The sequence below is a fragment of the Mirounga angustirostris genome, unplaced genomic scaffold, assembly GCF_029215605.1.
Source record: "Mirounga angustirostris isolate CCGP_5_RB_7025 unplaced genomic scaffold, mMirAng1.0.hap1 SCAF_9, whole genome shotgun sequence".
NCBI lineage: Eukaryota > Metazoa > Chordata > Mammalia > Carnivora > Phocidae > Mirounga > Mirounga angustirostris.
In genome coordinates, this window is record NW_026991717.1 from 11,507,869 (window position 1) to 11,535,203 (window position 27,335).

Genomic DNA, 27,335 nt, shown 5'->3' on the forward strand with positions numbered 1-27,335 from the left:
GCAATTGCACTCCTGGGTATTTACCCCAAAGACACAGATGTAGTGAAAAGAAGGGCCATATGCACCCCAATGTTCATAGCAGCAATGTCCACAATAGCCAAACTGTGGAAAGAGCCGAGATGCCCTTCAACAGATGAATGGATAAAGAAGATGTGGTCCATATATACTAATAGAATATTACTCAGCCATCAGAAAGGATGAATACCCAACTTTTACATCAACATGGATGGGACTGGAGGAGATTATGCTAAGTGAAATAAGTCAAGCAGAGAAAGTCAACTATATGGTTTCACTTATTTGTGGAACATAAGGAATAGCATGGAGGACATTAGGAGAAGGAAGGGGAAAATGAAGGGGAGGAAATCGGAGGGAGAGATGAACCACGAGACTATGGACTCTGAGAAACAATCTGAGGGTTTTAGAGGGGAGGGAGGTGGAGGGATTGGTTAGCCTGGTGATGGGTGGTATTAAGGAGGGCACATACTGCATGGGGCACTGGGTGTTATATGAAAACAATGAATCGTGGATCACTACATCAAAAAAAAAAAAAAGAAAAGAAAAGAAAAGAAAAAGCCATCCACAAAATGAAAAGCCAAACTACTGAAGGAAAGAAAATTTTCAAAATCATGTACCTGATAAAGGTATAATATCAAAAATATATAAAGGAACTCTTACAACTTAATAGTAAAAACCTTTTTTGATTAAAAAATGGGCAGAGAATCTGGATAGACGTTTTTCCAAAGATACCAATAGCCAGTAAATACATGGCAAGCTGTTCAGCATCATTAATCATCAGGGAAATGTAAATCAAAACCACAATGAGGTATCACTTCACACCTGTTATAATGACTAGTATCAAGAAAAGAAAAAAACAAGTGTTGGGAAGGATGTAGAGTAAAGGAACTCTTGTGCATTGTTAGTGGGGATGCAAATTGTGGAGCCACTATGAAGAACAGGATGTTCCTCAAAAAAATTAATAGAACTACCATATGATCTAGTAATCCTATCTCTGGGTATTTATCTAAAGAAATGGAGAACACTAACTCCACAAGATATATGCACATCCATGTACACTGCAGCATTATTTAAAATGGCCAAAATATAGAAACAAACCAAGGGTCCATCAATGGATGAACAGATCATGGAAATATCGTTCAACCATAAAAAAGGAAATCCTGCCATTTGCAACAAGAAAGATGGACCTAGACAGCATTATGCCATGTGTAATAAGTCAGAAAAAGACAAATACCAAATGAGCTCACCCTAGATAAAGAGAACATACTGGTGGTTGCCAGAGGCAAGGAATAGGGGGATAGGCAAAATAGGTCAAAAGGTACAAACCTCCAGTTAAAAGTCACGTGGATATAATGTACAACGTGATGACTATAGTTGATACAACAGTATTGCATATTTGAAAGTTGCTAATAAATCTTGGTTATCACAAGCAAACAAAATTTTTGTAACTGCGTGATGATGTGTGTTAACTAGACTTATTGTGATAATTTCACTATATGTGAAATCATTATGTTGTGCACCTGAAACTAATATGTAACATGTCAATTATACCTCAAGAGAAACAAAGTCATCAAATATCACAATAAGATGTAGTATATATACACACAATGGAATATTTTTCAGCCATAAAAAGAGAATGAAATCTTGCCTTTGCAATGACATGGATGGAGCTAGAGTATAAGGCTAAGTAAAATAAGCTCAGAGAAAGATAAATAGCATATGATTTCACTCATTTGTGGAATTTAAGAAACAAGAACAAATGAGCAAAGGACAAAGAGCAAAGCCAAGAAACAGATTCTTAACTATTGAGAACAAACTGGGTTATTAGAGGTGAGGGGGTTGGGGGCATCGGTGAAATAAGTGATGGGGATTAAGGAATGCACCTATCATGATGAGCACCGAATGATGTATGAAATTGTTGAATCATTATATGGTATACTTGAAACTAATATAACATTGTATGTTAACTATACTGGAAATAAAGTTAAGAAATGTTACAGTAAGATCAAGCATTTTACTTTATGTAAATTTTTACCATCAAACAAAAATGTAAGAAATGTAAGCAGGTATTAAACTCTAGGTAGTGGGTATACATACTGAAGTGACTAGGGGTGGAATGTACAAGATGCCTAAATTCACTTTGGAATGTCCCTGCAAAAATATGGATCAACAGATGGGTAGAGAGATGAATATATAGAACAAGTATAGAAAAAAATATTATAGAAACTAGATGGTGGGTGTTTACTGTGGAATTTTTAAGTTTTTTATATGTTTGGATTTTTTTCTTAAGAACATGTTAGAAGAAAAGAGGTTTACTGCTCTTAAATGTAAAAAGGTTGGTCCAGAAGTTGTCAATGCAGAGCTTGTATGGCAGCTCCATGATGATTAAGAATCCAGGCTCTTTCCATTTTGTTATTCTGCTTTCATTAGCATGCCACCTCGTGGCCCATCATGGCTGCTAGATCACTCAGCATCTAATCTGCATTCCAGCCAGCAGGACACTCATAGCATTCCAGCAAATCTTGTGCATCAACAGTTTTTCTCTTTATTGAACATTCAACCCTGCGTTTTTTCCCTCTCTTCTTAAAAATATCCTTTTCGTGACCCAACTTCTTCCTCTATAAGCTGCCAGCCCATTTCCTTGCTCTCCTTTACACAAAACTCCTCAACCAACAAAGATGCCTGTTTGCTGTCTCAGAGGCCACCGTCCTCATCTTGTATCGGCAGCACTCAGGACAGCCAGTCACTCCTTCCTTCTTCACATAGTTTTCCAGGACATCACACTCCTGATTTTCTTCCTGCCTCCCTGTTTCCCTAGCAGTACTTTCTTCAAACTTTCCCCTCTTCCTCCAATGTCCCAGTGTCAGCCTGCTCCAAGGCTCAGTGCTTGGACCTTCTCTCTTCTCCACTCCATCCAGTTTCCAAACATTTAATATCATCCATTTGCTTAGGACTCTCAAACTTGCCTAGCTGATCTCCCAAACTCCAGACTTGTATATCCAACTCCTATCTGACCATCATTGCAGGTCTAATAGATATCTCACCCACAACATTTCCAAAACAAATTCCTGGTCCTCCCCAGAAAGCCTAAATTTTACCTCAGTTTCCCCTATCTTAGTGATGCTGGCTCCAAGTGCTTGGGCCAAAAAAATATGCAGTCATCCTCTTTTATGCTCATACTCAATCCATCAAGAAACCAAGCTGGTTCTACCTTCAGGATATGCCCCAAATCTGATCACTTTCTGCTGCCTCCTTGCTGCCACGCTGGCTCGAATTACTGCAACAGCTTTCTAACTGGCTCCCTGCTTCTGTCTTTGCCCTATAAAAGTCTGTTTGTAATAGAGCAGCCAAACTGTAAATCAGATGGTATCACTCCTCTGCCCAGAGCCCTGCATGGATCCCCATTTCCCCCAAGGTAAAAGCTGAAGACATTCAGTAGCCTATAAGGCTTTCTGTGGTCTGGCACTCTTCATTGCCTCTGTACCCCACTCACCCTTTGTGTAATGACTCTAGCCACACTGGCTCCTGAGGGTTCGTGGAGCATAGGAGGCACACTCTAGCCCTAAAGCCTTTTGCTGGCTATTCCTTCTGCCTGGAGTACCCTCTTTTCCAGGTTTCTCCCTGGATAATGCCCTCTCCTCTTTTAAGTCTTTGCTCAGATGGACCTCAAGAACCTGGAACAGTGTTAGTACTGAGATCTTTAAGTAAATAAAGTACATAGAACTGCATAGTCAAACCTCCACAGATCCTCTAACTAGCTAATTTTACATTCTCCTTTAACCTGATACATTTCCTTCCTCCAACAAAAACAGGTTTTGTTTTTTGTTTTGTTTTGGTTTTGGATCAACACTACACTACCCAAAAAAGAGCTTTGTATTTCCCTTACCAGTCTTAAAGTATAATCATACCCAGTAGATGAAGAGAGATAGATTTATTTGAAAAAGAAACATGGCAAGTCCATTCCTACATCAGAGGCTTGTGATCAGGGAGGCTCTATATCAGGAATACAAAAACAGAAAAGGGTGTTGCTCAAATAACCTATCATTCCTAGGGTCATTTATTTAGAATGAAAACAAAATTTAAAACAGCAAGAAGAAGAAGTCATCTTTCCTAATCCTACTCAGTTTCTAAGAAATTAAGTTCAGATCTTAATATTCTACTTTTTTCCTTCTCTCCGGACCTTGTGGGCTTATTCTTCCTCTTAAGGATCTGCCTAAAGCCAAGATAAGAATCACAACCATCTGTTGCACAAAAAGGATAACAAAAGTTTTGGCACTTGTCACAAGCAGCTAAGATCCAAGCTACACTAACATGGGTAGCCTCTCCAGGTCTGCCAGCCACCCTCCCCCCATTTTATTGTTATGTTAATCACCATACATTACATCATTAGTTTTTGATGTAGTGTTCCATGATTCATTGTTTCTGCATAACACCCAGTGCTCCATGCAGAATGTGCCCTCTTTAATACCCATCACCAGCCTAACCCATCCTCACACCCCCCTCCCCTCTAGAACCCTCAGTTTGTCTTTCAGAGTCCATAATCTCTCATGGTTCATCTCCCCCTCCAATTTCCCCCCCTTCATTCTTTCCCTCCTGCTATCTTCTTTTTTTTTTTTCTTAACATATATTGCATTATTTGTTTCAGAGGTACAGATCTGAGAATCAACAGTCTTGCACAATTCACAGCACTCACCATAGCATATACCCTTCCCAATGTCTATCACCTGGCCACCACATCCCTCCCAACCCCCCCCCCCCAACTCCAGCAACCCTCAGTTTGTTTCCTGGGATTAAGAATTCCTCATATCAGTGAGGTCATATGATACATGCCTTTCTCTGATTGACTTACTTCGCTCAGCATAATACCCTCCAGTTCCATCCACGTCATTGCAAATGGCAAGATCTCATTCCTTTTGATGGCTGCATAATATTCCATTGTATATACATAGAATGGAATCTTCTTTAAGCCACCCCCCTTATCTGTATGGTCATTGCACTGTCAATTATCAGGCATCTAGCCCTGGAGTACATCCATGACTGAAAACTCAGGTGTTTCTCCACTGGCGTTTCCTGTAGTTTAGGCAGCTTCATCGTGTGGAGCCAATTCACAGCTTTTGTGTAACATGGAGGTGGTGTAGGGAGCCTCAACCATGGCTCCTGGCACAGATTCATTGGTCAACTTTTGCATGATATCCAATTGCTTTTCCACTTGCAATCACTAGCAGTTGAGGAAGGGGTAATGAAATCATCTGGGGTCTAGATTTAGACTACAGTACAAGTCTAATAATGTTGGCCACTGACTATACCATTTATGGTGTCATGGTGGGCAGAGAACAACAAAGGAGTTATGATATAATACAAAGGTCAGGAAGGTCTGGTGAAGCCACATATCCATTTATTATTATTGCTCCTGTGGTTGATAATTAATTGAATTATTTTTACTGAGTCATCCTCCCAGAATCCCTTTAAACTTAGTTATCAGGACATTTTCCTGGTTACTAGGGCAAGACGAGGGTGTGTGAGTGTGAAAGAACCATTTGTGTCATACCACATGGGCCATTCAAGTTAAACATAGGGTACCCCTTTCCCTAGCTCCCCACCTCAAACAAGAGTAACTTTCTCTCAGCACACCATCCCCTGCTATGATGTCAGTTCTCCTAAAACATTATAATGACAGAAATCCAAAGGATTTCATGAAAACCTCTTTGAGCTACTTCACACCCCATGGAGTCTTGGTGTGGGTGAAGCATTGCTTCCTACTGCAGATATTACAGCAGTTTAGCAAAATCCTGCAAGTCAAATTCACTGCAAAGGTACTATATTGCTGATTCATCTTATCTTGTTCCTACCCAAATTGACATTTGCCCATGGAAAGCACTTAAGATATCTTTTTATATTGAAAGTAGGAAACTATTTTTCCCTCCTTCCCAGTTCTCAACAGCAAGTAATAGAATTTGCCCCTCTTGAGAATGAGAAGGGGAGGGGGTGGAAGGATCAAGGAAGCAGTGGAGAGTAAAAGCAAGAAATCTAAGAAACTGACCACTGCATTTCTTATAATCCACTGGTACCCAACTAGAAGCTTAGCTTTCTTCACTCTTCCACTCCTGACCAATGGCTGGCTTGCACTTGATCACTGCTAAGGTTCAAGCAGCCCATGTGACAGTGGATAACAAACCCTTGGGCTGCTGCAGTACCAGGGCATGTCTGAGCTTGATTCCTGGGAAATGCCATGGAGCCCCCAGTTTCTGTACAATGGCAGAGGTTGTTCTCTAGTCCAAATTACAAGTGCCCCCAATTCCCCACAGCATCACAATGGTTCAAGGGGCACACTATTGGGCACAAGGCCCACTCAGAACAGTCATTACTGTGGAATAAGCATATGTAACCAAAACAAGCTAAAAGAGAGGTATAAACCCTTTCAGAGATTTTGTTGGTAAAGGCTTCCACTGAAGGTATGGATGCTGAACAGTCTTGAATGTGAAGAGAGAGTTCTCTACAACTGACACTGGCCAGACCAGAACAGCTAGTCGGAGTGTGAAGTTTAGGTGGAGTGGATGGTTTAAGACCAAGATGACCAAAGGTGATCAAAACTGGCATACATTTTTTTCCCTCTGTAATCTGTTTCTTTTATGTTTTCTGCTAAGAGTGCCTCTCATCTTGTGAAGGCCTCCTACAGTCTGTCCACTTTAATCAGCCAACATAAACTCTGCTCTGTAATAGGAGTGTCCTCTCTGTCCCATGTGGACACCATGCTTCAAAATTACCTGTGTTCCACATCTGTAATTCCCTCCTGCCTCTTCTCTCCAAGGCTCAGTTGAAGAACCTCCTACCCCATGAAACTCCATCTCTCCTCTTCAAATTCATAGGGCACTTACAGTCTGAGTCACATAATTTCCCATTTGATGATACATCATTTGATACTATCCTATCAAGCCACCTGTGATTTGTTCCCCAACAAAACTGTAGTCTTCTCAAAGTCAAAGATCAAAAGTTTTGTTATTTGCCCCCACCAAACCTGGCACAGGCATGAACACATGGTAGGAAAAAAAAAAGTGAAAGAGTACTTCAATTGTTCACAAGCTGAAAGTCAGCACGTAGATTAAAAAGGTTAAACCAAACCACCTCTCCTCAACCAAGACTTCTAAATCACATGTAGATCTAAAATTTTGTTTTTAAAAAGGCAAGATAAATAAGAGCTATCCAGTCATTTGGAAGCCAGTGAAGGATAAAAATTATTCCAGCAGTGGCCTCGAGTTGCAGAGACAATGTAGTTACAGGAAAAAGGGAGGGAGGGTGGGAAGTAGGGCAAGATTTTATTCCAAATTGACCTTTATAAAGCATTCAAAGGATGCTAAGGGAAAGCTAAGGATGACAGAGACAGCAAGCTAGGTGCTACCTTATGAAGTGAAAGGCTGACAAGGACAACAAGTACTAATTGTGAGGGAAGAAATATATGAAAGGCCATAACATGAAGGACAGGGAGATAAGAGCCCTGGGCATAGGGCCATGAGAACTATATTCCATCTTGACAGCTTTCTTAGACAGAAGATATAGATAAAGTAGAAGATAGGTGGAAGTGAACAAAACTATCTGAATGATTGGGAAATTTACGAAGCATAGGAGTCTCAGAAAAGTCTATTTATAAAATCTCTTGTGAACCATCTTGATTCATCCTGAATCAAACCATGGTCCTCCCAGTTTTAGAACCATATAAAATGTTTTTAAGACACAACTACCTGGCACTTGACACACCACCTCTAAGCAGCACAACACACCTAACAATTTTGGCAGTATTACTCTTATTTTACAGATGAGGATACAAAGGCTCAGAAAATTAAATGCCTTTTCTCATGGAGCTTATATTCCAAAGTCCATGCTCATATAGCTACACCGTGCCCATGACTGGGACCATGTCTAATTCCAAACACCCACACATAGCCCCTTTTACTTCTCTATCCTAGCAAGAAAACCCAAAAAGGTTTTTCTTTTCAGACCTGTCATAACATAACATGGTTATAAAAGCTTTTTGTCTCAACACCATTTATTGAGACTATTTAAACTACCACAGGGAATATGAAGTATGTGGAACAATTGGAAGACTTGCTTACATTTTATTTAAATTACAAAACCAATGTACAGAAGGCTTCTAGCAAAGTGGTAGGTTGAGAAGACACAGGGGGCCCCCGCTTTCCGTGACGAATAGTGGGGAAAACGTTATCGAAAAATTAGAAAACTGAGCTTGAAAATCAAAAAAACAACAGCAAAAAACAAAGGGAAGACCTGAAATTCCAGAAATAAAAAGGCAACTCACAGTTAAGCAACCACAGTAAGGGGAAGTTTAGCACCTATAGCTCCTATGGGTACTGAGCCCAAATCTAAGTTCTAGGGTGTTAGGATTTGGTAACCCACATGAGGCATCAAACCTTGAAGTTGGGGAGCTAGATATAAACCCCACATAAAGCCTGGAGCTACAAAGATCTATACCATCTTCAAAATGAAGACAACACTTTGCCCATGGGCTTGAGGAAAAAAAGCAAGGAAACTTATTCTCCTGGGGACAGGGATAAGGGAAAAAATGAACAAATTCAAACAGAAATAGAGAAACTATGAACACATGGTCCAAAATTATACCACCCACTGGAAGAAACCCCAGGTCAAGAAAGGAATACATGACCAGACCTGAACCAACAAAACTCCTACAACCCTTGCTAAAGCAAACACAAAAATCCCACTACAGGACATGTCCATGATCTGCTCTAGATGAAACCATCTCTAGTGGCAAGATGAGATGGTGTAGGCTTGTAGACCCCTTGCAGGCCAGGGTCATTTGAGGACTGCACTGAGGTTAAGGTCGGCCAGGCAGGCCTAGGCCAGGAGGAGAAAACGTTCTCTTCCCCTTATCTCATGTTGCAAGTTCTAAATGCCTGGATCAGCAGGAAGTGGCTCTTGCCTAGCTTAAAGTGTATCTTTCTAAACAGAAGTGTTCTTTCTAAAGACAAAGAACATGTTGTCTCCAAAGGAAGGATGGCTAAGAGAATTCTTTATTCTGCAAGCATAAACAGGATGTATTTTGTTCTTATTGAATTTCGTGTATATTTCACTTCAGGGATGTTGGCTTGATACTTTAAGTACACATTGTTATGTTTATCTGATCTCTGCAAGTATATAGCTACGTGAGAAGTAAACGGCAGTATGCAGTTGCAAGTGCTGCCTTTGCTCTGCATCCCCTGTGTCCTGGTGATTTCGTAGACCCTTACCCAGGGACCCCAACGCACTAGACGTTGACAGCAAGAAATTCAAAATCAAAATTATAAATCCAATGAGAAAATGAAACACAATGAGGGTATGTTTGCAAATGATCAATGGAGAATTGGAGTTAGGAGATTTTGAAAGGAATATAAAATAAGCTAAAAAAATTAAGGAGATGGAAGAAGTAATAGGAGCTATAGTTAAAAAAAAAAAAGGATCAGAATATTTTAAAGGAATTGATTGTAGCCTTTAGAAATTAAAAACTTTCTGAAATTAAATACGCCAGTGCCCATTTGGTCAGTGGATTAGATTGAGGTAGCTAATGAGAAAACAAGTAAACCAGAAGAAAGCACTGAAGAAACACTCTACTGTAGAGAAAAGTAAAGAGATGGAAATTATAAAAGAAATGCCAAAAGATATGAGTGAGAATGGAGTAAGGATAAGTGAGGATAACTAAGTAAGGATAGAGTGAGATCAAACATGTATTTGATGTCAGTTCTAAAAGTAGTCATTGAAAAAAAAGGAGATTGAAGAAAACCTGACCCAATAGCATCATGGTGGCAGGAGCTCCTATTTTCTCTTCCCTTTGATTTACAACTAATGGGACCACCATAATCAAAGGAAAAGTCACCTCTGCACAACATACCAGGGCACCCTAAAGTAGGTGAATTAGACTATGCAGGAATTGGTGCACTGAGGGAGGTGATGCAGAGAGTGAAGTGGTGAGACCCCCTCCCCAACTTGAGGACCACCCCCCACTTCAGGCAGTGTGCACACCCAAAGGCCCAAATACTAAGTACAGTCCTCTCCTGCTCTGCCACCACCATTTTGTTTATGTTTTTTAATGCCTTTGCTCCCAACCTTAGGGGGATATTCAGCTCTGATAAGAGAAACTAAAAGCTTGTGCTATAGTGGCCACTTTTTGGAAAACAGAAGAAAGGTTCTTTACTACCAACCTGTTGAATGGTTATAGTGAAAATAACAAAATCTTGTCTAAAAAAGAAAGGTTTTTTGCTACTTCAAATGCAGTACCAGAGGCAGATCTCATTAAATACCATGGCGGGGTAGGGTAGGAAATCACAGTAATATGGTATCACAAGAAGAAAATGACAATTTTCCAGCAACTGAATTCCAGACCTGGAATATGTGATATAACTGATTAGTAATGTAAAAATAGCTATTATGAAGAAATACGACAAGGTACAAGAAAACTCAGAAGGCAATACAATGATCTCAAGAATAAAATTAAACAGAAGGAGTAATTTACCAAAGAAATTGAAATTCTAAAAATAAATAATTCTGGAGCTGAAGAATTAAAATGAGATGAAGAATGTATTAGAATGCATTGGAAATACAGATCATATTGAAGAGAGAATTAGCAAGCTTGCGAATATAAACACATAAATGATTCAGGTGGAAGATGAGAGAGCTAAGACTTAAAAAGTGATGAAATCCTACAAGAATCCATTAGCGAAGCCAGCGTAAGAATAATGGGTATTTCAGAAAGATAAGAAAGGGAGAAAGGAGCAGAGAAAAAAATATTTAAAGAATTAATAGCTGAGAACTTCCCCAATCTGGAGAAGGAATTGGATATACAAGTCCATGAAGATAATAGTACACCTTATTATCTCAATGAAAAAAAGACCTTCTCCAAGACAGTAAAATTGTCAAAAGCTTATGATAAAGAATTTCAAAGGCAGTCAGGGGGAAAAAAAGACAGTAACCTACAAAACTACATCTGATCAGTCTACCAACAGATTTCTCAGCAGAAACTCTAAAGACCAGGAAGAATGGAAGGACATTTTCAAAATATTAAAAGGTAAAAACTTCTAGCCAAGAATACTCTATTTAATAAAGTTATCCTTCAGATATGAAAGAGAAGTAAACTCACTCCCAGACAAAAGCTGAGGAAGTTCATCACCACTAGACCTGACTTAAAAAAATTTTAAGAGGAGCTCTTCAAGCAGAACTGAAAAGGTGAAAGTACAAAAAACTCTGATTAAGGTGATAAACGGAATACTGCAATTTTTAAATTTTATTTTTAATTGAAGTATAGTTAACATATTAGTTTCAGGTGTACAACATAGGGATTCTATAATTATATACATTTTGAAATGCTCACCATGATAAGTGTAGTCACCATATGTTATTACAATATTACTGATTATCTGTTGTACTTTTTCATCCCTGTGACTTATTTTATAGAGATTTGTACCTCTTAATGTACTTCATCTGGTTTGCCTATCTTATCCCCCACAAACCTCCCCTCAGTCAATTACCATATTATTCTCTGTATTTAGAATTCTGGGGGTTTTTTTTAATTTAATTTTATTATGTTATGTTAGTCACCATACAATACATCATTAGTTTTTGATGTAGTGTTCTATGATTGTTTTCGTATAACACCCAGTGCTCCATGCAGTACATGCCCTCCTTAATACCTATCACCGGGCTAACCAATCCCCCCACCCTCCTCCCCTCTAAAACCCTCAGTTTGTTTCTTGGAGTCCATAGTCTCTCATGATTCATCTCCCCCTCCAATTCCCAACTCCCTTCATTTTTCTCTTGCTTCTCCTAATGTCCTCCATGCTATTCCTTATGTTCCACAAATAAGTGAAACCATATGATAATTGACTTTCTCTGCTTGACTTATTTCACTTAGCATAATCTCCTCCAGTCCCATCCATGTTGATGTAAAAGTTGGGTATTCATCCTTTCTGATGGCTGAGTAATATTCCATTAGTATATATGGACCACATCTTCTTTATCCATTCATCTGTTGAAGGGCATCTCGGCTCTTTCCACAGTTTGGTTATCGTGGACATGGCTGCAATGAACATTGGGGTGCATATGGCCCTTCTTTTCACTACATCTGTGTCTTTGGGGTAAATACCCGGGAGTGCAATTGCTGGGTCATAGGGTAGCTCTATTTTTAATTTTTTGAGGCACCTTCACACTCTTTTCCAAAGTGGCTATACCAGCTTGCATTCCCACCAAGACCTTCTCCAAGACAGTAAAATTGTCAAAAGCTTATGATAAAGAATTTCAAAGGCAGTCAGGGGAAAAAAGACAGTAACCCACAAAGGTACATCTGATGTGTAAGAGGGTTCCCCTTTCTCCACAACCTCTCCAATTGTTGTTTCTTGCCTTGTCGATTTTTGCCATTCTAACTGGTATAAGGTGGTATCTCAATGTGGTTTTGATTTGAATTTCTCTGATGTCTAATGATGATATTTTTTCATGTGTCTGTTAGCCATTTGTAGGTCTTCTTCAGAGAAGTGTCTGTTCATGTCTTCTGCCCATTTTTTGACTTATTGTTTTTTGGGTGTTGAGTTTGAGAAGTTCTTTATAGATTTGGATACCAGCCCTTTATCTGTAGTGTCATTTGCAAATATCTTCTTCCATTCTGTGGGTTGCTCTTTGTTTTGTTGACTGTTTCCTTTGCTGTGCAGAAGATTTTTATCTTGATGAAGTCCCAAAAGTTCATTTTTGCTTTTGTTTCACTTTCCTTTGGAGATGTATCTTGAAAGAAGTTGCTGTGGCGGATGTCGAAGAGGTTACTGCCTATGTTCTCCTCTAGGATTTTGATGGATTCCTGTCTCACATTGAGGTCTTTCATCCATTTTGAGCTTATCTTTATGAATCATGTTAGAGAATGGTCGAGTCTCATTCTTTTTTTCTTAGCTGTTGCAGCTAAGATTTGCAGTACTACATTGAATAAAAGTGGGGAGTAGCATCCTTGCCTTGTTCATGATCTTGGAGAAAAAGCTTTCAGCTATTTGCCAGAGAGGAGGTCTGTCAGTTTGTTATATTATGGCCTTTATTATGTTGAAGTATGTTCCTTCTAAATCTACTTTGTCAACATTCATTTGTGATAAAAACTCAACAAATTCAAATGCTTTTTCTGCATTTAATGAAATGACAGGATTTATATCCTTCATTTTGTTAATGTGGTATTTCATGTTGGTTGATTTATGGATATTGAATTATTCTTGGATCCCTGGAATAAATCCCACTTGATTGGTGTATTGATGAACTTGATTTACTAATCTTTTTTTTTTTTTCAGAATTTTTGCATCTATGTTCATCAGGGATATTATTCTGAAATTTTCCTTTTTTGTAGTGTCTTTGGGTTTGGGATGAGGGCAATACTGGCCTCATAGAATGAATTTTGAAGTATTCCTTCCTCTTCTGTATTTTTGAATAGTTTGAGAAGAATACATGTTAATTTTTCTTTAAATGTTTGCTAGAATTCACCTGTGAAGCCATCTGGTTTTGGACTTGGGAGGTTTTTGCTTTGGGGTTTTTTTTTTCCCCCTGATTCAGTTTCATGACTAGTAATTGATCTGTTCAGATTTTCTATTTCTTCCTGATTCAGTCTTGGAAGATTGTAATGTTTTCAGGAATTCATCCATTTCCTCTAGGTTGCCCAATTTGTTGATGTATAATTATTCATACTAGGCTCTTATCCTTGGTATTTCTGTGGTGTTGGTTGTAACTTACCTTCTTTCACTTCTGATTTTTGAGTTCTTTTTTTCTTTATGAATCTAATAAAGGTTAATTTATCTTTTTCAAATAACTAGCCCTTGGTTTCATTGATCTTTTCTATTCCTATAGATCTATTTCATTTGTTTCTGATATTATTTCTTCTAATTTGGGGCTTTTTTGTTCTTTTTCTATTTCTCTTAATGTATAAGGTTATTTGAGATTTTTCTTGTTTCTTGAGGTAATCCTATAGTAGCATGTTATTCAGTCTCCACGTGTTTGTTTTCTCCAGGTTTTTCCCTGTAATTGGTTTCTAGTTCATATGATTGTAATCATAAAAGATGCTTAATATGATTTCAATCTTAAACTTATTTAAACTGTTTTTGTTGCCTAACATGTAATCTATCCCGGAAAAATTTCCATTTGCAAAGAATGTATATAATACTGTAATTTTTTAGAATGGCATATTAAACTATTTACTACAAAGATTAAAAGAACATTAAAAATAAAGCCATTGCAAGTTGGTAATAAAATTACAGCATAAATTTGTGACATCAAATATATGAAAGAGGCATATTAGAAGGATGGAATCTTTATAAGAATCAAGATAAAATAGTCTTTTATGCTAATAGTAACTTATCTATGAGATGTTTTACATATACCTCATGGTAACCACAAAGCTCTTCTGGAACCAAGACCTGAAATATTTTAAAAGGAGAGATTGAACAAAACACCATGTAAAACCACCAACTTACAAAGGTAGACAAAAGAACTGAAGAAATGGAGACAGAATAGCCAGGAGGCAGAGATCACATGGCAGTAGTAAATTCTTACATATCAATAACCACCCTAAATGTAAGTAGATTGAACTTGCCAATCAAAAGGCACAGAGTAACTGGATGGGGAACACACACACACACACACACACACACACAAGACCCAACAATACCCCTTCTACAAGACATCCATTTTATCTCTAAAGACATACATAGGCTCAGAATGAAAAGATAAAAGACAGCAAATGGAAATGAAAAGAAGGTGGGTATAGCAACACTTATGTCAGACAAAATAGACTTCAAGACAAAAAGGATAACAAGACCAAATAAAGGTCATTATACAATGATAGAAGGGCCAATACATCAAGAAGATATTGAAGGGAGCCTCAAGATGACAGTAGGAGGATCCTGGGCTCCCCCGGTCCTATAGATAGACTGAGTTAAGGGGTACATCTAACCAGCTAACTAAAATGACCCAGAGACTGGCAGAACAGATTTTTCACAGTTAATGGTAGAGAGAAGGCCACATGAAAAGGGTAGGAAGGGCAGAGACACAGTTGGGAACCAAACCCTTGGTGAGACCAAGCACAAATAAGGACACCAAAAGCACAGAGAAGGGAGAGGATCAGACCCTACATCAGGCACCCCTGGCATGGAAGACCACCATTGGGAAGATGAATCCCTAGAATATCTGGCTTTGAAAATCAGTAAGGCTTAACTTTGGGAGCTTTGAATATCAGTTGGGGCTTAACTCTGTGTACTTTGAAAATCAGGTCCTAATACTGGGAGAGCCAGAGGATAATAGGAAACTGAGTCCCTGCCCTTACAGAGTCAACATTACGAGTAACTCAGCCCTAGAAATAGCACAGAAGAAGCAGTTTGAAAAATATCTGGTGTTCAGGTGAAAATATGTTGACTACTCTTAAAACATGTGCTAGAGGGGCAGGGTTCTTCCTAAGATTTCTCTGGGAGCAAGAATGTTGGCCAGCACCATTTCTCTTCCCTTCTCCCCAGTCTAGATGGCCAGATGCTTGCAGGAGCCAGGGCTAGCACTGTCTATCTGGAACATTGTTAGGACTGCATGCCTTGCCCAGTGTTCCCCTGTAGACCTGCCCCATCCAACCCACTTGCCTTGGCAGGTATCCCTCCAAAGTAGCTCCTGCCCCACCACACTCAGTAGGACTAGTACCCTTCCAAGTGACTCCTGCCCTAGGGAGTGGGGGAGATAACTCCACACAACCATGCACCCAGTACAAGCAGCCCAGCCTCTCAGCTGGCTGCACAGAGAATAAGCCCTGTTTGGCATGCTCACAACTGTGACAGAGAGGCTAACTGCCAACAGCTAGCCTAACTGCCAACCCCACCCATCAATAAGCCTGCAAGAACCACAGGCAAGCCTCTTAATAGTACAGGGACTAAACCCTGTGCTCACATCAGACAAAGCATTCTCTGCAGCCAGTTGAAGGTAAAAGTAGCTCAGCCACAATAGGAGGGTGCACACAGCCCACATAGGGGACACACCTGAAGGGCCTGGTTCTGGTGCCCAGGAGGGATTGTGCTTCAAGGTGGTACAGGACTTCTTCTAAGCAAGGTCTTTATTTTCAAGACCAGGTGATGTAGCTCACCTCCCTAATACATAGAAACAGAGGAATGGTCCCAAATGAAATAAGAAAAGTGAAGCAAAAGAGCAAAGTGAACTGGAGGTAAGTAATATGCCTGAAAAAATTCAAAGTAATTGTCATAAAGATACTCACTGGACTTGAAAAAAGAATGGATAAACTCAGCTCTTCAACAAAGAGATCTAAAATAGAAGAGCCAGTCAGAGCTGAAGAATTCAATAACTGAAATAAATACACTAAAGGTAATTTACAGCACGTTAGAGGATGCAGAAAAACAGATCAGTGATCTGAAAGACAGGGAATGGAACATAACCAAGTTGAACAGCAAAGAAAGAAGAATAAAAATTGAGAATATGTTAAGGGAACTCAGTGACATCAAACATAATAACATTTGTATCATAGGGATCCCAAAAGGAGGAAAGACAGTGAGCAGAAAATTTATTTGAAGAAATAGCTAAAAACTTCCCCAAGGAAGGAAACAGACATTCAGGTCCAGGAAGGACTGAGAGCCACTAAGCCACATAATATGAAAAATCAAGTAATGATCAAGAGAGAATGTTAAGAGCAGCAAAAGAAAAAGTTCAATACAAGGGAAACTCCATAAGGTTATCAGCTGATTTGTCAGCAGAAATTTTGCAGCCACAAGAGAATAGCATGATATATTCAAAGGGCTGAAAGGAAAAAACAAAACAAAACTTACAGCCAAGGGTATTCTACCAAGCAAGGTTATCATTCAGAATAGAAAGAGAAATAAGAGTTTCCCAAACAAAAGTTAAAGGAGTTTATCAATGTTAAATCAATCTTGTTATAAGTGTTAAGAGGAATTCTTTAAGTGGAAAGAAAAGACCGTAACTAAAAGAAAATTATGAAAGAAGAGCAAACATCTAGTAAAGGTAGTAGATCACTCATTCACCAGTATGGAGATCAAGTAAGAAATAAGAATAGGATCAATTTTACTTACAAAAATTAGTCAAAGGATACACAAAATAAAAAGATGTAAAATATGACACATAAAATGTGAAGGTGGGAGCAAAAATGTAGTGCTCTTGGAATGTGTTCTAACTTAAGCAACCATCAACTTAATATAGACTGCTATACATGTTATATATGAACCCAATATTAACCACAAATCAAAAACCTATAATAGATACACAAAAAATAGAAATCTAAGCACAGCCCTAAAGAAATCCTAGCCATAAAGGAAAGCAGCAAGAGAGGAACAGATAACTATAGAATCAGAAAACAATGAAAAAAATTCAACACACCTATCAATTACTTTAAATGTAAATCAACTAAATGCTCCAATGAAAGGGTACAGAATAACTAAGTGGTTAAAAAAAAAAAAAAAAGATCCAGGGAGACTTCTGTGAAAATGATGGACTAGGACCCTAAGCTCACTTGCCCCCACAGATACAACTAGATAATACCCACATCAGGGCAAATAACCCAGAAAATGACCCCAAAACTGGCAGATCAGACTCTCCACAGCAAAATGTCGAAAAGAGGTTACATCGAAGAGGGTAGCAAGGGCAGAGATGTGGTCAGGAGCTAAATAGACCTGCAGGACTATCTATGGGAGGGAGGGAAGCAAGCAGCTAGTACAGAGAAGGGAGAGAAAACAGACGGTCACAGCAAGCACCCCAGGCATAGGGAATCCACACAGGGAAGACAAATCTCCATAAAATTTGGCTTTGAGAACCAGAGGGGCTGAATTTCATGAGTTCTTACAGTCAGCCAAGCTTAACTTCTGGAACTTAAAAATCAGCAGATGTGGCTCTGGGAGAGCCAGGAGGCAATAGAAAACTGAATCCCTCCCCTTAAAGAAATAGCACAAAAACAGCCCCATTGAGATACAGCATAGGAAGCTGTAGTTTGAAAAACACGTGGAGTATATGGGATGGAGCTATGTTTACTAATCTCAGAACAAGTGCTGGAAGGGCAGGGATTGTTAGGCGACTTCAAGAACAAAAGAGCTGGCAGGTGCCATTTGCTCCACCTCTCCCCAGCCTAGATACAGACACCTGCAGGAACCAGCGCAGTGCTAACACATTCCACCAAGACTTCTAACAGCATATCTCATCCCCATGTGCTTCTGTGGATCCTCCCCCTCTAACACAGCCCACCTCAAGAGTTTTCCCCAGCAGCTGCAGGTCCCCTCCTGCAGCCGGCCAGCATGGACCTTGCTGTCATCATGCCCCTCACCTACCCATTCTCCAGTGAACCTGCCCCCTCCAATACACCCTTGGCCAGAGCTCATCCAAAGAAGTGCCACAAGACTGGCAGTGTGCAAGCAGCCCCAACAGAGACTAGTGCCACTCCAAAGTGACTCCTGCTCCAGGGAAAAGGGAGGGTAACCACATACACCAATCAGACTGCAGCCACAGCAGTGGACTGGCAGCAAGCAATGGGTCTGACTGCAGGCCTCACCCAACAATGAAAGCTTCTTAGGGGACAGAGGGAAAGAGCCCTACAATTCAGTGCTACCATGTCTCTGGCAAACACCTGGTCTGATTCAACTCAAGCCCAAGGTGGCCCCACACCAGCCCACTAACACAGGGACTAAACTGTAACCACAAAAGGCAAAGAGAACAATTGCAGATGCCTGGACTGAAGGCAAGAAGTGGCTCAGCCATAAGAGTAGGGGGCACATAACACCCATGGGAGACACTCCTGAAGCACTGGATTCTGGTTAACAGGGGATGTTGCCCTGCAGGGTACTACAGGACCTCTTCTTCATAGGCTACTACTTTCAACAGCAAGACATATAACTGACTTTCCTGATACATAGAAATAGACACAGAGACTTAGACAAAAGGAGGAGACAGAGGAATATGTCCCAAATAAAAGAACAGGACAGAGAGTTGCATTTCTATACACCAACAATGAAGCAGAAGAGAAATCACAAAAAATCAAAAAACCAAAACCAAAATGAACAAACAAAATCAAGGAATTGATCCCATTTACAACTGCCCCCAAAACTATAAGATACCTAGGAATAAGCCTAACCAAAGTCAAGGCTCTGTGCTCTAAAAACTATAGAACGCTTATGAAAGAAATTGAGGAAGACACAAAGAAATGGAAAAACATCCCATGCTCATGGATTGGAAGAACAAATGTTGTTAAAATGTCTATGCTACCCAAAGCAATCTACACATTCAATGCAGTCCTATCAAAAATATCATCAGCATTTTTCATAGAGCTAGAACAAATCCTAAAATTTGTATGGAACCACAAAAGACTCTGAATAGCCAAAAGTAATGTTGAAAAAGAAAACCAAACCTGGAGGCATCACAATTCCGGACTTCAAGCTCCATTACAAAGCTGTAAACATCTAGACAGCATGGCACTGGTACAAAAACAGACACATAGATCAATGGAACAGAACAGAGAACCCAGAAATGGGTCCTCAACTCTATGATCAACTAATCTTCAACAAAGCAGGAAAGAATATCCAATGGAAAAAGGACAGTCTCTTCAATAAATGGTGTGGAGAAAACTGGACAGCCACATGCAGAAGCACGAAACCGGACCACTTTCTTACACTATACACAAAAATAAACTAAAAAATGGATGAAAGACTTAAATTTGAGCCAGGGATCCATCAAAATCCTAGAGAACACAGGCAGCAACCTCTTTGACCCCAGCTGCAGCAACTCTTGCTAGACACATCTCCAAAGGCAAGGGGAAACAAAAGCACAAATGAACTATTGGGACTTCATCAGGATAAAAAGCTTTTGCACAGCAAAGGAAACAGTCAACAAAACCAAAAGACAACCAACAGAATGGGAGAAGATACTTGCAAATGACATATCAGATAAAGGGCTAGTATCCAAAATCTATAAAGAACTTATCAAACTCAACACCCCAAAAAAACAAAGAATCCAGTAAAGAAATGGGCAGAAGACATGAACAGACAGTTCTGCAAAGAAGACCTACAAATGGCTAACAGACACACGAAAAAAGTACTCCACATCAGTTGCCATCAGGGAAATACAAATCAAAACCACAATGAAATACCTCACACCTGCCAGAATTGCTGACATTAACATAGGAAACAACAAATATTGGTGAAGATGCAAAGAAAGGAGACCCTCTTACCCTGTTGGCGGGAATGCAAACTGATGCAGCCACTCTGGAAAACAGTATGGAGGTTTCTGAAAAAAGTTAAAAATAAAGCTACCCTACAACCCAGCAATTGCACTATTAGGTATTTACCCAAAGGATAAAAACAGTGATTCAAAGGGACACATGCACACCAATGTTTATGGCTATTATGGACATTGCTGCTTAACTACGCAAAAAGCCCAGATGTCCATCGACAGATGAATGGATAAAGATGTGGTATATATACACAATAGAATATTCCTCAGCCATCAAAAAACAAAACAAAAAAAAAGGGCGGGGGGGATCCTGCCATTCAAAACATGAATGAAACTAGAGTATTGTGTTGAATGAAGTAAGTCAGAGAAAGACAAATACCATGTGATTTCACTCATGTGGAATTTAAGAAACAAAGGAGATGAACATTGGGAAAGGGAGAGAAAAATAAGGAAAACAGAGGGAGGCAAACCATAAGAGACTCTTAACTATAGGAAACAAACTGAGGGTTGTTGGAGGGGAGGGGGGGGGACGGGGTAATTGGGTGATGGGCATTAAGGAGGGCAATTGATGTAATGAGCACTGGGTGTTATATGCAACTGATGAATCACTGAATTCTACCCCTGAGACTAATAATATACTATATGTTAACTAAATTGACTTTAAATAAAAAAATTTTTAAAAAGAGCAGAACAGAAACATAGCAAGAGATCCCAATAAAACAGATAAACAATATGCCTGATAAAGAATTCAACATAATGGTCATAAAAATACTTGCTGAACCTAAGAGCAGAACATCTGTGAGACATTCAACAAAGTGATAGAAAATATAAAAAGAACCAAATCAGAGATTAAGAACTCAATAGCTGAAATTCAAAATACACTAGAGAGAATCCCTAGTAGACTAGAGGAAGCAGAATGAATCAGTGAGCTGGAAGTCACAGTAATGGGAAGTAACAAGCTGAGCAACAATTTTAAAATTTTAAAAGTGAGAATTTGTTAAAGGAAATCAGCAACATCCTCAAGTATAACAACATTCACATTATAAGGATCCCAGAAGGAGAGGCGAAAAAAGTGGGGTGGGGGCAGAAAGTTTGAAAAATAGCTGAAAACTTCCTGAATCTGGGGAAGGAAACAAATCCAGATCCAGGAGGCACAGAGATGTCCCCCAACAAAATCAACCTAATGAGGTCCACACCAAGACACATCATAATTAAAATGACAAAAAGCAGTGATAAAGAGAATTTAAAAAGCAGCAAGAGACAATAAAACAGTTAAACACAGGGGGAACCCCATGAGGCTATGAGCAGATTTTTAAGCAGAAACCCAGGCCAGAAGGGAATGGCATGATATGTTCAAAGTGCTGAAAGGAAAAAAACTGCAGCCAAGAATATTCTATTCACCAAGGCTGTCATTCAGAATAGAAGAGATGGTTTCCCCAAAGTTAAAGGAATTCATGACCACTAAACCAGCCCCTACAAGAAATGTTAAATGGTACACTTTTAGTGGAAAGGAAAGACCAAAACCAGGAGTAAGAAAAGTGGGAAGCACAAAAGCAGTAAAGTTAAGTATATCTATAAAAATAAGTCAAGGGATTCACAAAATAAAAGGATATAAAGAATGGTACCATATACCTACAATGTGGGGAGAAAGAAGAATGGGTCAAGTGGGCGGAGCAAGATGGCAGAGGAGTAGGAGACCTGGATTTCGTCTGGTCTCAGGAATTCAGCTGGATAGGATCAAACCATTCTGAACACCTACAAACTCAACAGGAGATCGAAGAAAAGAATAGCAACAACTCTCTCGTCAGAAAAGTGACCACTTTCTGGATGGTAGGACGTGAAGAGAAGTGAATCCGAGGCGATATTCGGGAGGATAGACGGCAGGGGAGGGGGCCTTTGTCGGCCACTTCTGGCAAGTGAAAGAGCCGCGGAGCACAAAATCAGAACTTTTAGAAGTCTGTTCCGCTGAGGGATGTCACTCTGGTGGCTAAGTGGGGGGTGGAACCCTCGTGGGACAGTGCGGTCTCAGGACCCTCAGGGTCACAGAAAGACCGGGGGTGCCTGAGTGTGGCAGAGCTCCCAGGTATCGGAGCGGGGATGCCAGCTGCAGAGATGGAGCCGAGGGGTGGGCTCTAACCTCGGGATTGCCATAAACTGTGATCCACGGCACAGTTGGGCCCCTGCTCCTCCAGCAGGGACCCAACAAGCAGCAGATCTGGGGAGACTCACCTTCCTCCCCTGGGAGGAGCAGTGTGGGAGTGCACCGCAGGGATCTGCTGGGTTTGGAGACTCCACCTGGGGTCAGGTGCCAGAGATAGAAACGTGCGGTCACAGTCCAGCTGAGCACGGAGTGCGGCCAGAGACCGGGGAGACGGGAGTGACTGACAGCTTTTCTCTGGGGGCTCACTGAGGAGTGGGGCCCCAGATTCTTGGCTCCACTGAATCGGAGATTGGAGGCCGCCATTTTCACTCTCATCCTTAAAAGTTGTACAGAAAGCTTGAAGGGAACAAAAGCTCCAGAGAGCAAACCCGAGCAGATTACTTAGCTCAGACCAGCAAGGGCAGGAAACTTCCACCTCCTCAAAGACATTTGGGAATCACGGCAACAGGCCCCTCCCCCAGAAGATCAGTGAGAAAAGCCAGCCAAGACCAAGTTTACCGATCAATGAGAATGGCAGAACTCCAGCGCTAGGGCAATACTGCACATAGAATCCATGGCTTTTTTACCATAATTCTTTAGTCTTTCAAAGTTAATTATTTTTTTAACTGTTTTTTTTTTATTTTTCTTTTTCCATTTTTCAACCAATATCTTATCAATCCCTTTTTTAAAAAACATTTTTATTTTTCATTTTTAGAGTCATATTCTATCCCTTCATAGTAGTTACCCTTATTTTTGGCATATGTGTGTGTGTGTGTGTGTTGTTCTCTCTTTAAAATTTTGAGATACAGTTTCTTCTAACAGATCAAAATATTACCCTAAATCTCTAGTGTATGGCTTTGTTCTACTCTCCTGCCTGATCATATTCTCTCCCTTTTTTTTTAATCCACTTCTTTCTTTTTTCAAACAACTTCTTATCAATTCCTTTTATAAAATGTTTTATAATTTTCATCTTTACAGTCATATTCCATCCCTTCATCATATCAACCCTTATTTTTGTACATATATAAGTTTTTCTTTCTTTAAAATTTTGGGAAGCACATTCTTCTAGCAGACCAAAATACACCCAAAATCCAGTGTGTGGCACTGATCTATGCACCAGCCTGATCATATTTGATCATATTCTGTTTTTTGTTTTGTTTTGTTCTGTTTTTGTTTGTTTTTATCTTTTTTTCTTTCTTGTTTTCCTTTCTTTCCCTTTCTTTTCCCCTGACTTCAGGTCTTTTCTGATTTGTTTAGAGTATATTTTCTGGGGACATTGCTACCCTGTTAGCATTTTGTTCTCCATTAATCTATTCAAGAGGTAGTACCAACTGCCAGGGACCTACTCAATACGGACATTAGTACAATGTCTGAACTAGAGTTCAGAATCATCATTTTAAAGATACTAGCTGGGCTTGAAAAAAGCATGGAAGTTATTAGAGAAACCCTTTCTGGAGAAATAAAAGAACTAAAATCTAATCAAGTCGAAATCAAAAAGGCTATTAATGAGATGCAATAAAAAATGGGGCCGCTAACTGCTAGGATAAATGAGGCAGAAGAGAGAATCAGTGATATAGAAGACCAAATGATGGAAAATAAAGAAGCTGAGAAAAAGACAGATAAACAACTACTGGATCACGAGGGCAGAATTCGAGAGATAAGCGATACCATAAGATGAAACAACATTAGAATAATTGGGATCCCAGAAGAAGAAGAAAGAGAGAGAGGGGCAGAAGGTATATTGGAGCAAATTATAGCAGAGAACTTCCCTAATTTGGGGAAGGAAACAGGCATCAAACTCTAGGAGGCACAGAGAACCCTTCTCAAAATCAATAAAAATAGGTCAACACCCTGACATCTAAGGGTAAAACTCACAAGTCTTAGAGACAAAGAAAAAATCCTGAAAGCTGCTCGGGAGAAGAGATATGTAACCTACAAGGGTAGAAACATTAGATTGGCAACAGACCTATCCACAGAGACCTGGCAGGCCAGAAAGGACTGGCAGGATATATTCAGAGCACTAAATGAGAAAAGTATGCAGCCAAGAATACTATATCCAGCTAGGCTGTCACTGAAAATTGAAGGAGAGATCAAAAGCTTCCAGGACAAACAAAAACTAAAGGAATTTGCAAACACGAAACCAGCCCTATAAGAAATCTTGAAAGGGGTCCTCTAAGCAAAGAGAGAGCCTAAAAGCAACATAGACCAGAAAGGAACACAGACAATATACAGTAACAGTCCCCTTACAGGCAATACAATGGCACTAAATTCGTATGTTTCCATAGTTACCCTGAATGTAAATGGGCTAAACGCCCCAACCAAAAGACACAGGGTATCAGATTGTATTAAAAAAAAAAAAAAAAGACCCATCGATATGCTGTCTGCAAGAGACTCATTTTAGACCCAAAGATACCCCCAAATTGAAAGAGAGGGGGTGGAAAACCATATACCATGCCAGTGGACACCAAAAGAAAGCTGGGGTGGCAATCCGTATAGCAGATAAATTAGATTTTAAACCAAAGACTGTAATAAGAGATGAGGAAGGACACTATATCCTACTTAAAGGGTCTATCCAACAGGAAGATCTAACAATTGTAAATATCTATGCCCCTAACATGGGAGCAGCCACTTATATAAGCCAATTAATAACAAAAGCAAAGAAACACATTGACAACAATACAATAATAGTGGGGGACTTTAACACCCCCCTCACTGAAATGGACAGATCGTCTAAGCAAAAGATCAACAAGGAAATAAAGACTTTAAATGACACACTGGACCAAATGGACTTCACAGACACATTCAGAACATTCCATCCCAAAGCAACAGAATACACGTTCTTCTCTAATGCTCATGGAACATTCTCCAGAATCGATCACATCGTAGGTCACAAATCAGGTCTCAACCAGTACCAAAAGACTGGGATCATTCCCTGCCTATTTTCAGACCACAATACTTTGAAACTAGAACTCACTCACAAGAGGAAAGTCGGAAAGAACTCAAGTACATGGAGGCTAAAGAGCATCCTCCTAAAGAATGAATGGGTCAACCAGGAAATTAAAGAAGAATTAAAAAAATTCATGGAAACCAATGAAAATGAAAACACAACTGTTCAAAATCTTTGGGATGCAGCAAAGGCAGTCCTAAGAAGAAAGTATATAGCAATACAAGCCTTTCTCAAGAAACAAGAAAGGTCTCAAGTACACAACCTAACCCTACACCTAAAGGAGCTGGAGAAAGAACAGCAAATAAAGCCTAAACCCAGCAGAAGAGAAATAATCAAGATCAGAGCAGAAATCAATGAACTAGAAACCAAAAGAACAGTAGAAGAGATCAATGAAACTAGGAGCTGGTTCTTTGAAAGAATTAACAAGATTGATAAACCCGTAGCCAGACTTATCAAAAAGAAAAGAGAAATGACCCAAATCAACAAAATCATGAATGAAAGAGGAGAGATCACAACCAACACCAAAGAAATACAAACAATTATAAGAACATATTATGAGCAACTCTATGCCAGCAAATTAGATAACCTGAAAGAAATGGATGCATTCCTAGAGATGTATCAACTACCAAAACTGAACCAGGAAAATAGAAAACCTGAACAGACCCATAACCATTAAGGAAATTGAAGCAGTTCTCAAAAATCTCCCAAGAAACAAAAGCCCAGGGCCAGATGGCTTCCCAGGGGAAGTCTACCAAACATTTCAAGAAGAATTAATACCTATTGTTCTGAAACTGTTCCAAAAAATAGAAATGGAAGGAAAACTTCCAAACTCATTTTAGGAGGCCACCATTACCTTGATCCCAAAATCAGACAAAGATCCACTCAAAAAGGAGAATTACAGACCAATATCCCTGATGAACATGAATGCGAAAATTCTCACCAAAATACTAGGCAATAGGATCCAACAGTGCATTAAAAGGATCATTCACCACGACCAAGTGGGATTTATTCCTGGGTTGCAAGATTGGTTCAACATCTGCAAATCAATCAATGTGGTACAATACATTAATAAAAGAAAGAACAAGAACCATATTATCCTCTCAATAGATGCAAAAAAAGCATTTGACAAAGTACAGCATCCTTTCTGGATGAAAACTCTTCAGAGTATAGGGATAGAGGGTACATACCTCAATATCATAAAAGCCATCTATGAAAAACCTACAGCAAATATCATTCTCAGTGGGAGAAAAACTGAGATTAACACAGCAGGGATGTTCACTATCACCACTGCTGGTTAGATTTTAGTTTTATTTAGTTCTATTTCTCCAGAAAGGTTTTCTCTAGTATCTTCCATGCTTTTTTCAAGTCCAGCTAGTATCTTTATAATTGGCAGTCTGAACTCTAATTCAGACATCTTACTAATGTCCATATTGATTAGGTCCCTGGCAGTGGGTACTGCCTCGGTTTTTTGTTTGTTTGTTTTTTGTTTGTTTGTTTTTTTGAGGTGATTTTTTCCATCTTGTCATTTTGTCCAGAGGAGAATAGATGAATGAAAGAACGAAATGCTAACATGGTAACAATGACCCCAGAAAAATATACAGTAAACAAATCAGAAGAAACCTAAAACCAGGGGAAAATAAAGGGAAAGAAAGAAAAAAATATATGATCAAATATGATCAGGCTGGTGCATAGATCAGTGCCACACACTAGATTTTGGGCTTATTTTGGTCTGTTAGAAGAAACTGCCTCCCAAAATTGGAAAGAAAGAAAAACATATATGTACAAAAATCAGGGTAAATATGATGAAGGGATGGAATATGACTATAAAGATGAAAATTATAAAAGATTTTATAAAAGGAATTGGTAAGTTGTTTGAAAAAAGGAAGAGGATTTAAAAAAAAGGGGGGGGAGAACATGATCAGGCAGGAGACTAGAATAAAGCCATACACTAGAGATTTAAGGTATATTTTGGTCTGTTAGAAGAAACTGTATCCCAAAATTTTA